The sequence below is a fragment of the Motacilla alba genome, chromosome 1A (genome assembly GCF_015832195.1).
Source record: "Motacilla alba alba isolate MOTALB_02 chromosome 1A, Motacilla_alba_V1.0_pri, whole genome shotgun sequence".
NCBI lineage: Eukaryota > Metazoa > Chordata > Aves > Passeriformes > Motacillidae > Motacilla > Motacilla alba.
Genome location: NC_052031.1, coordinates 11,025,780 through 11,037,916, shown reverse-complemented (window position 1 = coordinate 11,037,916; position 12,137 = coordinate 11,025,780).

Sequence of the window (12,137 nt, the reverse complement as noted above, 5' to 3'; positions counted from 1 at the left end):
TTCATTATACCAAAATAAAATACTCTGTTAGCAGTTCTATGAGCACACCTCTTCACTTGTATTCTTTGTTAGGTGCCCAGTGGGGCTGAATTCTTTGAAAGAGAAATGCCATGAGAAGTATGGTGAGAAGGTGCAATCATTCATCCTCCTATATTGATTAATCTTTAATATCTGACTTGGTTTTTTATTGCTGTCAAACAACCTGGAGGTCAGGCCACAGATAATCACGAATAATGAGTATCACAGATAATCACGATAATGATAATCATGAAGCAGCGTCATCAGAATGTATTTTGTCACCAGGATGAGTTTGCTTCTGATGGCAAAGAGTGTGGATAATGGAAGAGCTAGAGCTAAGTGACAGAACTCAGTAGTTCTATGGGATATTTCAATAGCTTTGTTCAATGGATCTTTGCTTTAGACCTGAGCTGCCTGCTGCTCCCTGGAGGCTCTTCAGCTCAAGAGGCAGGTGGGTAGTTTTGTGACCTTGGTAGTTTGTAGTGCTTTAAAAAAATTCGTACTGTCTTTGTTAGAAAGTTTTCCCTCATCACTATCTCTCTTCTAGAGCTACAATCTTACACAGTATATGGAAAATGCCTCAAATAACTATACTAAGCTTTCCCATTGTCTTGCTATAGGTTTAAATATTTAATGGGTCTAATTTAGAGGTCTTTTTTCCTTCCATGGTTTCCCTTTTTTAATTTTTTTTTCTGTTGTTGTACTCCTTTCTATGTTCTATAGTACTGCAGCTGTGCTAAATATACTGTTAAAAAAACCCCACGAGTACTTATAGTCTTGCTGATACATCAATTATTATGGACCACAATAATTGTTTCCTCTGCAGTTTAGAAATGTCATGCATGTTTTCTTTTTCTCTTCTGGTACTGCACTTGAAGCTTTGTGTGCTTTTGAAAATTACTTTTTAGTTCAGGCTGCCTGAAATCTCTCTGTAGTTTAACTTGGGCTGTTAGCTTACGAGCCACACTTTGATAAAGGCTAAGTAGTGCCATGAAGCTTTGACCAGTGTACCTTTTTATTTACAGGGCTTTTTTGTCCCCTCTCTTGTTATTTATCTACAACTACAATAAATGCACTTGTCAAGTGATGAATTGATTTAGGGGGATTTTTATTAGGAGAGGGAGGTAACAGGAAATGCAGTGAGTGGATCTTGGGGAAGAGGAAGCAGCTGAGGATGCCAGTGGCTGTGGGATGTGTTATAGCTGCAAAATAGGATTTTAACATCTGTCTTGTGAATGCCATATTTAGTTTTTTGGAGAGGAAGCAGAGGGAAAGAGGCTGTCAGATCTGCACACTGTGGAAAGATAAAGAATAAGCCCATTTAAAGCAATATGGAATCCTTACGTGTTTTCTCTTCTGTAACAGCTTCCATATGATGATTACATGGCCATATACACAGCCTCTGACTGTGCTACATGCAACTCCTGAGCTACATGTCTTGTGTATGATCAAAGAAGGTTTTGGCACCTGTTTCTTAGCACTTGCTGTGTTGTGTTCTTAAATGCTTTGTGCCCTGCTATAAACTATAATTGTTTGGCTTTATTGGGTTTGGTGCTTTTAAAAGTGTTGTTTTCAGTCACTCTTACACTGCTGATGGAACAAAAACTCCTGGCTGGCTGCTGTTTTATTGTGGGAGACACAGCTGGTCAGTCTGACCCAAGGCAGTGGAGTGCCAGGTGTGAAACCATGCTAAATCAGGGATGAAGCAGTGATGGTCTGATACGAGTTAGAGGACTACCAAAACCAAACTTTCTAGATCTTTCCCATTTAAAGTGAACAAACTTATCCTGAATTGGAAGTTGCCAGTTGGAAGCTGCCTCATTTCCTACACAAATACCTGCTCTGACCACAAATGCAAACGTCTTTTTGCTTTGTTCCCATAAATGATCATTTGAGGTGAATTGTCTGGAATAGCATTTAATAAGACATGGGTAGTATTCAATTCCCCACAGTTATTCAGGAGATGTAAGAAGTGATTCCACAGAGTGAATCCCAGCCAAAGGAGTCTGCAGCATATGCAGGGGACACCATGATTTACCAGTCAGACAGGATTTCACTGCAGTAAATAAGCTTGAGAAGTTAGCCTGCTCTGGAGAGGGATACAAATCCTCTTTTGGAAAAAAACTCACGAACATCAAAACATATCACATTTCATCCCTCAAAACCAGCATCAGGCATTGGGAATTTCTCTCAAGACCCAAGCAAAAGGTACTGTAACTAGAAAACAATGCTAAAACGTACCTGACAGTGCTGCCCATTGCTTTGCTGGCAACATAATGGGAGTTTTGTGTTCAGCGTTGTCTGTCCCACACGGCTCAATTCTGCTTCCACTAAGGTTAGAGGATGACCAGCTAATCTAGTGCTGACTTAACCTGTGATGACCACAAACCCCATGCTGGCCAGTAAGTCAAGTGAGCATCTACCTTTAACATGGCAGGACTTATAATAGATGTTTTCTGATGTGTAATGGTTTGGTAGCAGAACTTTTTAGTATCCAGTGAGCATTTAAGATGGTTTCTGTTTAGTCTGGTGCAATAAAATTCAAATGCTGTCATAAAAGATAACATAATGTAATGCTAGCAACAGGATGCTTCTGTATATTTTAAAATCCCTATTTTATTTGGAGTTCAGTTAGGTTTATTTATTATGAATCATTATATAAACAATATCATGTCCAGTGTAGGTGAGAAGGCTTCTTCTACCTGTAAAACAGTCCCTTTTCATGCTGTAATGTGCTATGATATGTTAAAGATATTTTCTTTAAGAGCGAACTTAAATTTCCACAGTTGGAAATGTCATGAAGTATTACTCTGTTACTGAAAACAGAAGGCAAAAATGACTTCTGTAGAATCTCTGAAAGACCATTTCCTGGCATACCTCACTTATTATAATACATTTCTTACTTGAAGTTGCATGTGAAGTCTGTGGCAGACCAAGTGAGTATGAGATAATCATATTCAGCCTTACTCTTTAGATATCTCTAAAACTGCACTATTGTCCCTCAGCCATTTCTGAGATCTGGTTCTCTGAGCTGCAGTGATGTAGTTCAGATCATTTATTTAGTATTTAATTACTCTCATGTCCTGGAAAGGTACTCAGCTTTTCTTTAAAGGCATAGGTTAGAAAAACAGTCTAAACTTTCCAAAGAGACAGGGTGAAATATTACTTTAGAAACTAGATCTATAACCTTTTTCTTGGAAAATGTGTGCTTATCTCCTTTTAGAAAACATGTTTATATGAAACTTATCTTAAATTAGTTGGTTTTATCATGTTTTCTCTCTGATTAAAAATAGCTGACTTCAGAGTGCTATTATCTTCTCCATAGAAAATAGATTTCATAGCTTCTCTTCAGATGTAGTGTTCTCAAACCCAGATTCAAGGTAGTAAATGCTATGTACTAATGCTTTACAGTATGATCTATCAGCAATCCTGTTAAAGCAAAATTGAACATCTTTTCAAGGATTCATAAAAGCTGGTACTAAAACCAGCTGGTATCTGAAACTGAAATTGCCAGACCTGTTCCAGCATAACATGCTTTTTATATCCATTAGAGGAAAACAGAACACTTGTATCACGCCTTTCAAATAGAAAGAATCTGTGGAGAATTTTGTCTCTGCTAACTTTTGTAGGGATCATCAGGGAGGGCATTTAAGTCCTTCTTCCAAGTACATGCAGACTGGCTTGTTACCATGCTCTTCTTGCTTGTGCTCTGCAGTGGCTTGGCTGGGCTGTGCAGTGGTTCAGCTGCAGCACCAACTCTGGCTTTTTTTGGAGTGTGTCTCTTGTCCACCTGTGCTGGTGGATCACTTGTCTCACACTCACCTTGGCTATACCTGATAGCAAGCAGCCCCGACTGCAAGAGGCAGATTTATTCGAGTGAAATCCCTGTTGCTAAGGGTGCAATGCCTAAGGTTTCTGTTTCACCAGATGTTACTCTGAATCCGCTGCTCTTTTGGACCATGTGCCCCTTAGGAGCTCTAGGTGCACTCCTGGTACAGAACCAGATTTGCAGAACCTATTAACTCTGGGAAGCAATGAGGATTCATTTCCTTTGGATGCACATTCCTGGTGAAAACTAAACTTAGTGTAGGCACACACATCTTGTTACTCACTTGAGGGAGACTGTGCACAGCTCAACCTTTGTGTGTCACTGGTACAGAAACAAGCAGCAACCTGTGCCCAGTGCTTTTATTTCCGCTGAAGGCACAATCTCCTGGGAGCTCATGCCTCTGGAAGAGAGCCTTGCCACTGCTCTCTGGATCTTGGGAATCCTTCACTTGCACTGGTCAGTGAGGAATCAGTTCAAAGTAAGATGACCATCTGCTGGTTAAGCTTGTGATGTCATATCTCACTTTTAGTACAGTTTGGTCTCTAACAGTTGTATACCCAAGGTTAATCAGTACTGGTGTGTTATTAGTGATCTCTCAACTGGAAAGGAGTACACATGCCTGTATGCAGTGTTCATAATAAAATTATGATCGTATTAAGTAGTAGTGGTAGTAATTTTTATTTTTTTTACAGGCCCTGTGAGCTGTTGTGGAAGGTGATTTGGGATCTCTGAGTCTCTGCAACAACACCAGAGACAACTGCTTGCATCACAAATTGCCTTTTACCCTTTAGCCTTTTTCCACTAAGGTCCATTTCTTCTCCTCAAGGAAAAACTTCTTCTCCCTGGTATTCATTAGCATTCAGCCCTACCAACAGACCTAGAGGCTCATGCACTTGCTTTGAGAATCTCCTAACTCTTTGCTGTTGACATGCAGGGTGTCTTCTGTCATGTCACTAAGGAGAAGGATGGTGTGGGACAGCCTTTCTACAAGCAGTGTAAGGTGCTTGAAGCCACTGTGCAGAGCTGTGAGCTGTGCCTTACCATCCCAGTGAAGTGTTCAGCAGGCTCAGCCTTGTCCAAGTCTGCCATTCTCCAAACTCCCTGTCCCCCTTCTTGTCTAACCATACATTGTGCTCATCTGTATTGCTTGTTTCCCTGCCTAGAGCACTGATCTTTTCTCCACAGTGAAAGTTTGCAGCATGCACAAAATGTCCCATAACCATAAGGGCACTTAATAAGGACACTCGTATAATACAAAGCATAACCAGTATGTTGCTGTTATTGACAGTAAAGGTCATCCTTGTTCTACAGAGCTATGAAAGCTTTGTGAAACCTCTTAGCCTGCTGGAAGGCTGCTCTTTTGCTCTACAAGTTCTGAGTATTTCTCCTTACTGCTTGCAGCCTTTTATCTGTGGAGATAAAGAATTCCTCCTTTATAAATCTCCTGTTTAGCAACCTGGATTTCTGTATCAGCCTGGATTTCTGTATTTGGGCTGCCTTCTTGTTGAAAAGCTTAAAATTTGTGAGAGGTGTAGGAGCAGAAAAGGCTCCCATCAAAACACTGAAACAAACTTTTTTTAAGTTTTTGGTTTTTTGGGGTTTTTTTTTTGTTTGTTTGTTTGTTTGTTTTTCAATATAAGGATCCAGCCAGCCTGTGGGGGCAGGAGACTGGGATGAGGTTGTCAGTTAATGGCAGCCTACTTGACCTCTGCCTGGACACCTGCTACACCTGGAGAGCCAGAAAAGTGTCCTGCCATGGGGTCTTCTGGGGCAGGAGACTCAGATTAGAAAACATGACCAAGGAACTGCACTTTTCTTGGTGTCCATGACCTTCCTTCAAGTGCAGCCCATCACACCAGTCTGTTTTTTCATTGCTCCCTCTTCTCTTTTTTTGAAACATTTTGACAATCAGCCTGCTGCTAGATGACCCACACTGAATTGTATGGGCAAGCCTGGGGATAGGTGAGGCTAAAGTCTCAGATCTTTTTGTGGTGAGGAACTTTTTTAGTCTGAAGACAGGCATTGTTGCCAGTATTTGTGCTTAGCTTACTGGGATCTCAAAAGTTTTAGTAAGACTATTCGGTTTGATGAAAATACCAAAAAAAAAAAAAAGCTTATTGGAGAAGAGTCTTTACTGAAATTATTTATGAACTACTGCTAAACATCCTTCAGTGTGGAGAGGGAGAGGATGGTAGTGCCCTATGTGCAGTCTGAATGATCTCCCTGTTTTCATAATAGTCTAGAGATGGGAACCTGGAATGGGTTTTCCCATGGGAAAAGCAGTTGAGTTTGGAGCGGTGGGCTGGTCTGTTGTGGGAAGGATTTGATACTACTGGTCCATTCCTGTTTTTTCCTTGTTTCCTGCTTGGAAGGGATTGGATTGATGCTTTTGCACTGGTGTAAGAATTCCCTCTGTCATTAATCACAGTAGCCACATCATCCTTTGAGCAAACATGCCCTTCTGCTGGGAGTTGCTCTTCTCAGCCACATCTGAGACTATGCGACCTGTTTCTGTTCCTGGTGGCAGCAAAATACCTGGCATGGGCTCTGCAGTAAAATCTACCAATATCCCTTCTTCTGGGGACATCAATATTTGTGATCCATACTATGGCTGGCCTGTCCTGCTAGAGGATAAGCAGTCTTAGAAGCTTGGAGTGGTCTAGTGGGAAGAAGGTGGAGTGTGGAGGCAGGGAAAATTCCAGCGGGATAGTAATCAGGTGTTCCATACTGGGTGACTCGTGTTTTGTGGTATCCCTCTCCCACAGCTGCTTGCTTTCATCCCATACCATGTATCTGCTATTGGCACATCCTCCTGCCCACACAAACACAACCCAAGGGGATGCAGGGCTCCTGCTCCTTGCCATACCATAATGGGGCTGGGGTGAGCTGTTTGTGACTGGCACAGGAAGGTGAGGATGGTGTGTTTAAGCCCTTCAAAGGCCTCAAGAGGTACTGAGACCATGCAGTTATAGCACATGGCACATTTTACATTTCCCAAAGCAGAGGAAAGCTGCTGCAGAGATGTGAATTCTGAGCTGCCAAATGGCAAATCTGAGAATCTGCAACTTCTGTCTTTGTCTCAATTCAAGAAACACTGGTTCTGAACTGATGGGTGAAGAAAACTCTGGGGAAATAGAATGGAATTCCTTTCAGGAATCTTACGGCAGATACCATGGCAGAACAGTTGCTGTAGGTGTGGGAAGAGAAGGAAAAGGGCAGATTTGTTGCTGGAGGTTTCTGAAGTAAAATCTTCTGAAGCTGGTATGCATCTTACCACAGGATTTGATTACATGGTCTGAATTTTTTAATGTTTTCATAACTGTTTTCATAACTCTTCATAATGTTTTCATACTGTTTGGAAAAATAAGTTGTGACCTCAATTTGTTTTCTTCCTTTTTTTTTCCTAATAAAAAGGTAATATAAAGAACATAAGATGATTATATTTTTTGTAATTGTTGATGCTTGATTCCGCTAAATAAATCCACCATTGTATTCTATTTAACTTTGTTCTTCAGTAACAAAAAAAGCCAGAGCAATGAGATTTAGCAATTGTCCCGTTTGCTTCTATATCTGCACACTGGTCGAAACATTCAAGGATGTTGCTAAAAATAATCATCCTCTTCCTGCAAGGCAGTGAACTTGGACTGTAAAGTGCATCTTTCAGGGAGGTACACAAAGTAACAGGAAATCAGCTCAGTCTTATTTCAGTTTACTGGTGCTTGGCAATGATGTCACCCTTCTAGAGCAAGGGTTAGGCCCTGAGAGCTGGAGTAGTAATTCTGTTCCACAATCCTGTGTTTCACAGAAATGACCTCTGATTAGCAATGAGGCTGAGCCAATATGCAGTTAAAATGGGAGGGCAGGGTCATTTGAGCTTTCTTCAGGCATATCAGTTGGAATTTGGAAAGGAAATAAGTATATCTACCCATGTAGGCTTTTTTCTTAAATACCCCAGGTATTTAATGTTGTTTTCCTTATGTCAGCAAAGCTAATAATATTTTTTCCGGGCCCCTATTCCCTTCATTTCTTCAGTTAATAAAATCACCTGATAATGTGATTGACAAATTTTGGGCTTTCAGAGCTATTATTTGTTTCTAAAAAATGGCAAAACCAAGCAAACAATAAAAAGAAGAAAAACTACAGTATTGTCCCAATGAAGGCAGTTCAGTGTCTTTTTAATTAAAATCCTCTTTTCCATGAAATAATGATAATTTAAATTTTAACAGATGAAAATTTATCTTTTGAAGTGCCTTGATTCAAGCTAAAGGTATTAATTTCTAATGAAATTTTTAACCCATGAACCTTTTTAAGAAGATTACTTTAACAGCAATGATATTTTTGTGTTAGCACAAAGATTATAAATTATATTCCAAATTCCAGTGAGTTTTCTTACTTTTTCTGGTGTTTTGGGGTTTTTGGGTTTTTTTCCCTCCTCTGAGCATGTTGGTCAGGTCTGCTTAAGAGTATAATGGCTGCACATGACACTCCAAACAGAAGCCTAATCTCAGAAATTATTAATTTCAGCCCTGATGCATTCCATTTACTTTTCTATTTCCTTTTTTCCAAGCAATAGACATTTTTGATGTCTACAACTGTTTGAAGTGTTTGATATTCGTGTGTGCTTGGCTCTAAGAGGAAGGATTGTCCTCATTGCATTGAAAATTTTCAGCTACCTTTTGCAGTGTGTATTTTAACGCCATTGTGAAGTGTTTTACTTTAATGCAGACATTTAATCAAGATTCATATGAATCCTATTAACTGTTAAGTTCTTCATAAATCAATATTCTGTAATAATTATGTAACAGAAATTATTGGTAGTGCAGTGTTGGAGAGTTTATTCATGCTACAGAATTTATTCATATAAATATTAATTCAAAGGACTTTATTAGAAGAAAGAAATAGTTCTTCCCTTCCTATGAGTGAAAAACTGAAGGAGAATGAAAACAGTTACTGGGGCAATGCATCAGCCCACAGTAAAAATCAGAAAGATTGTCTTGTTCTCAGAAATCAATGTCAGTGTATCCCATATCCTCCACATAGGTGGTATATGTACCCACCACACAGGGGGCATCCAGCATCCAAAGACAAAAAAAAAAAAATCAGAAATTAAGGGTTATCACTGTCCTACACAAAACACAAAAATCCTGTAGATTATGGCAAGTTTGCTGAGCAAAGAGCCAAAACCTATATGTGTATGACTCCCTCTTCAGGAGGCCTTATATCTGTGTTTCATATTTAGTATAATTGCTCTGTTCCTATGAGATATCTCAGTCCTGTCACATTGAATACGATCAGGTGAAGTTCTGACTTGGTTCTTCTCAACACCAGGAATCTCAGAGTTTCGGCATGTCTGATGGCAACTCTAGTCATCTTGTTTAATAAGCTACGCTGGCTCTGAGTTTCAAAAGCAAATGAAGATCAGCTCCTTTAGAAGCTGCAAGAATGAAAGGGAAGAAGTTCCCAGGGTTTCATCATCCAAGTGTTAGAGTGCAGCAATGGCTATGCAGTGAAAACCCGTTTCTGCTGGTAGATCTGAGTTGCACATGCTGTTAAGTCAGGGTGCTTTCAGGGTGATTGAGACTGATTCAATATTGGGGATGTGGGATCCAAAAACTCCAAAGTGAAGATTGCAACTGTTCTGTTGGAAACTCTCTTCAGTCTTTGCAGCCTAATACTTTCAACTACATTCAAAGGTGATGTAAATCATGTGCACTGCACTGCTGGCATCATTACTACTTCAAGGTAGGTTTGCTTATAATTCTGTCCTCAAAATATTATATTGCTGCTTTCAGATAAGTCCAAGAGGGAATATTGCGTTACTAAATCAGGTAATTAAATAGCCAGCACAGCTGAAGTCTAGCACGAAGGGTTTCCAACAATGTATTTCTGTTGCTTGAACACTGCAAGCTGGTAGTCTGCTGACTGTGTCTTTCCTAAAGAAAACACTATCTTGAAATTGGTCTGAAGACAGACTTATCTGTAGGGAGAGAGAGAAAAAAAAAAGTTGTTGGTGTTTTTTTCATCTCTAGGGTAATTAAAAAACTCCCAAATTTTTTAAAATATTGTGAGACTTTTAGTGAAGGAGGGATTCTAGTTAAACAACCTCTACATTGCATTGCTGATTATCACTGAGACCTGCAAGGTGTTACATTTTTTAAAAGGTGAGTGTATTAAATCACGGAGTTTTGAGAACTTTTCATCTTCCACATCCTGTGAAAATGTAGATGATCCAGCAGAGAGGAAGACAAGTAAACAACTCTTGATCTGGCTGAGCCAGTACCCAGACTGCTCCATTAACAGCTCAGGGAAAGTGCTGCAAACTATAAAGAAAACTGCTGAATAACACACACATCTTGTGTGTACTCCTCCAGTTTGCTGCATATAGACCTGACAGTGTCTTTGGACTGCAATGTGTAACAGTAAGGGAGGTGAGGAGAAAATAATGAAGTGGCCATCCAAGATGTCTTTGACTTGTATCTGAAATTGAAAGTACAACAAATAATGTTTAAATCATCATCTTATTCACAATGAACAAGTTCAACGGCTTTCAATCTAAAAATCCAGGCATACAGGGACATCTTTGTTCTTCCATAAATGACTTTAGGGCCTGATGTTAAGTCTGCTAATGTTATTCAGAACACTTGAATTGACTTTTGTATGCTTTGGATGTAACACTTTATAAACAGAGTAATTCAGATGAGATGAATCTCTTTTCTCTTAGGAAAATAAATACAGAAGTCTCTTATGAACTTTTCACATATGTGACCAGGGACTTCAATATTCCTCATGATTTGATTTCTCTCAGGAAGCAGAGAGAAATAGACACTGAACAGACAAAGCCATTACAGGAGTCATTCCTCTGGTGTTTAAGCTTAATAATCAACAGATTTGAAAATGTGGTAAAAGTGACCTTTAAAAAACATGAACTACAATCATATTGTGTCTTTTTAAGATGTATCGCGATGTTATATCAAAGATGGAAATTATGTCAGAAGTAAAGACACACATCTGCCGTTTAAAGCTTAATATTTTAGGATGACAAATTATCTATTATGAGTAGAAATAGACTTTTATGTCCACCCTGACTGATGTATTCTTGCTGATATATTTTTTTCATTCTGCATACAGAGCCAGTGTAATCAGGTGTTCTTCAGCAGAGTTTATGGCCGCTTCTCTTCTTTGGGGTAGAATAAAACAAGCACAGTATGTTAATGAACTTGGACCTATACTTTAACAAAGTAAAAGTAAATATTCTGAGCAAATATGTTATGTGCCTGATAATCAAAAATGAGGGGCATAAAGCAGCTTCTAAAATTAATCTTTTTCTTTTTGCGACTAAAGCCTTGTTTTTCCAGACCTACATTTACAGCTGTGAGTGAGAGGGAAAAGAAAAAAAGCAAAGATCAAATGTTCTTTGGAGTATTCTAGAACAGACATTTCCTAAAATTGACATAAACAATTTTGATATTTCAGGGTTTGGTGGGTTCCGTGTTTCTACTCTCTCCTATTTCACAGCAGCAAGAAACATGTTGCTGAAGCAAAACGGCACAACTGCACCAGTGAAGGAATAGAACATCTTTTCTTTCTTTTTTTCTGATCTGTTTTAATTCTTCACAGCAGCCTTTCTTTCTGCTTTGACTACTCTGCACACCTCTAGAACAAAATCTGATTTAAAAATTCTTCAAACCAACAAAGTGTTCACTTTACTGCTCCTTAGTAAATGCCACTGAAGATGAGTGAGAGGAGTTGGGATTCAACCCTTTCTGGCTTTCTGGTCATTTTATTACATAGAGTGTCCAAGGAACAGAGCTGCTGCAAACAGACACAGGCTGCCTTTGGCCCTGCCATGTGGCCATCCTTGGACATGTCAGAGCTTTGGAAAGAGGGAAGATGTTGTGTGGAGCATGGTAGGGTGCTCTGAAAGCACCTCAGGCCATGAGTCTGTGCTTCTTCCTCCCTCTGGGCTCTTTCAAACTGGATTTAACACAATGGAGAGTTTTTCCTTCTTCCCCTCTGTCAGCAGTTCTCACAGATGATTATCCACAGACAATAACATTATTGTTATGACTTGCTATGAATTACAGAAGCTTAGTGTGGCTGCTCTAGCTGAAGAACAGCATGGATAGCAGTAGCACATTTAATTGGCATTGAAACAGCTCTTACAGGGTGCAAGTAGAAAGTTTGGAATGGAAACCTTGGTATTTCCCACCTAGAAAGGCTGAAAAGAAAAACTCATTCCACAATGCTAATGCAGAAGTGACAGACAGGGAAGTCTAGTGAGTTGCTATAT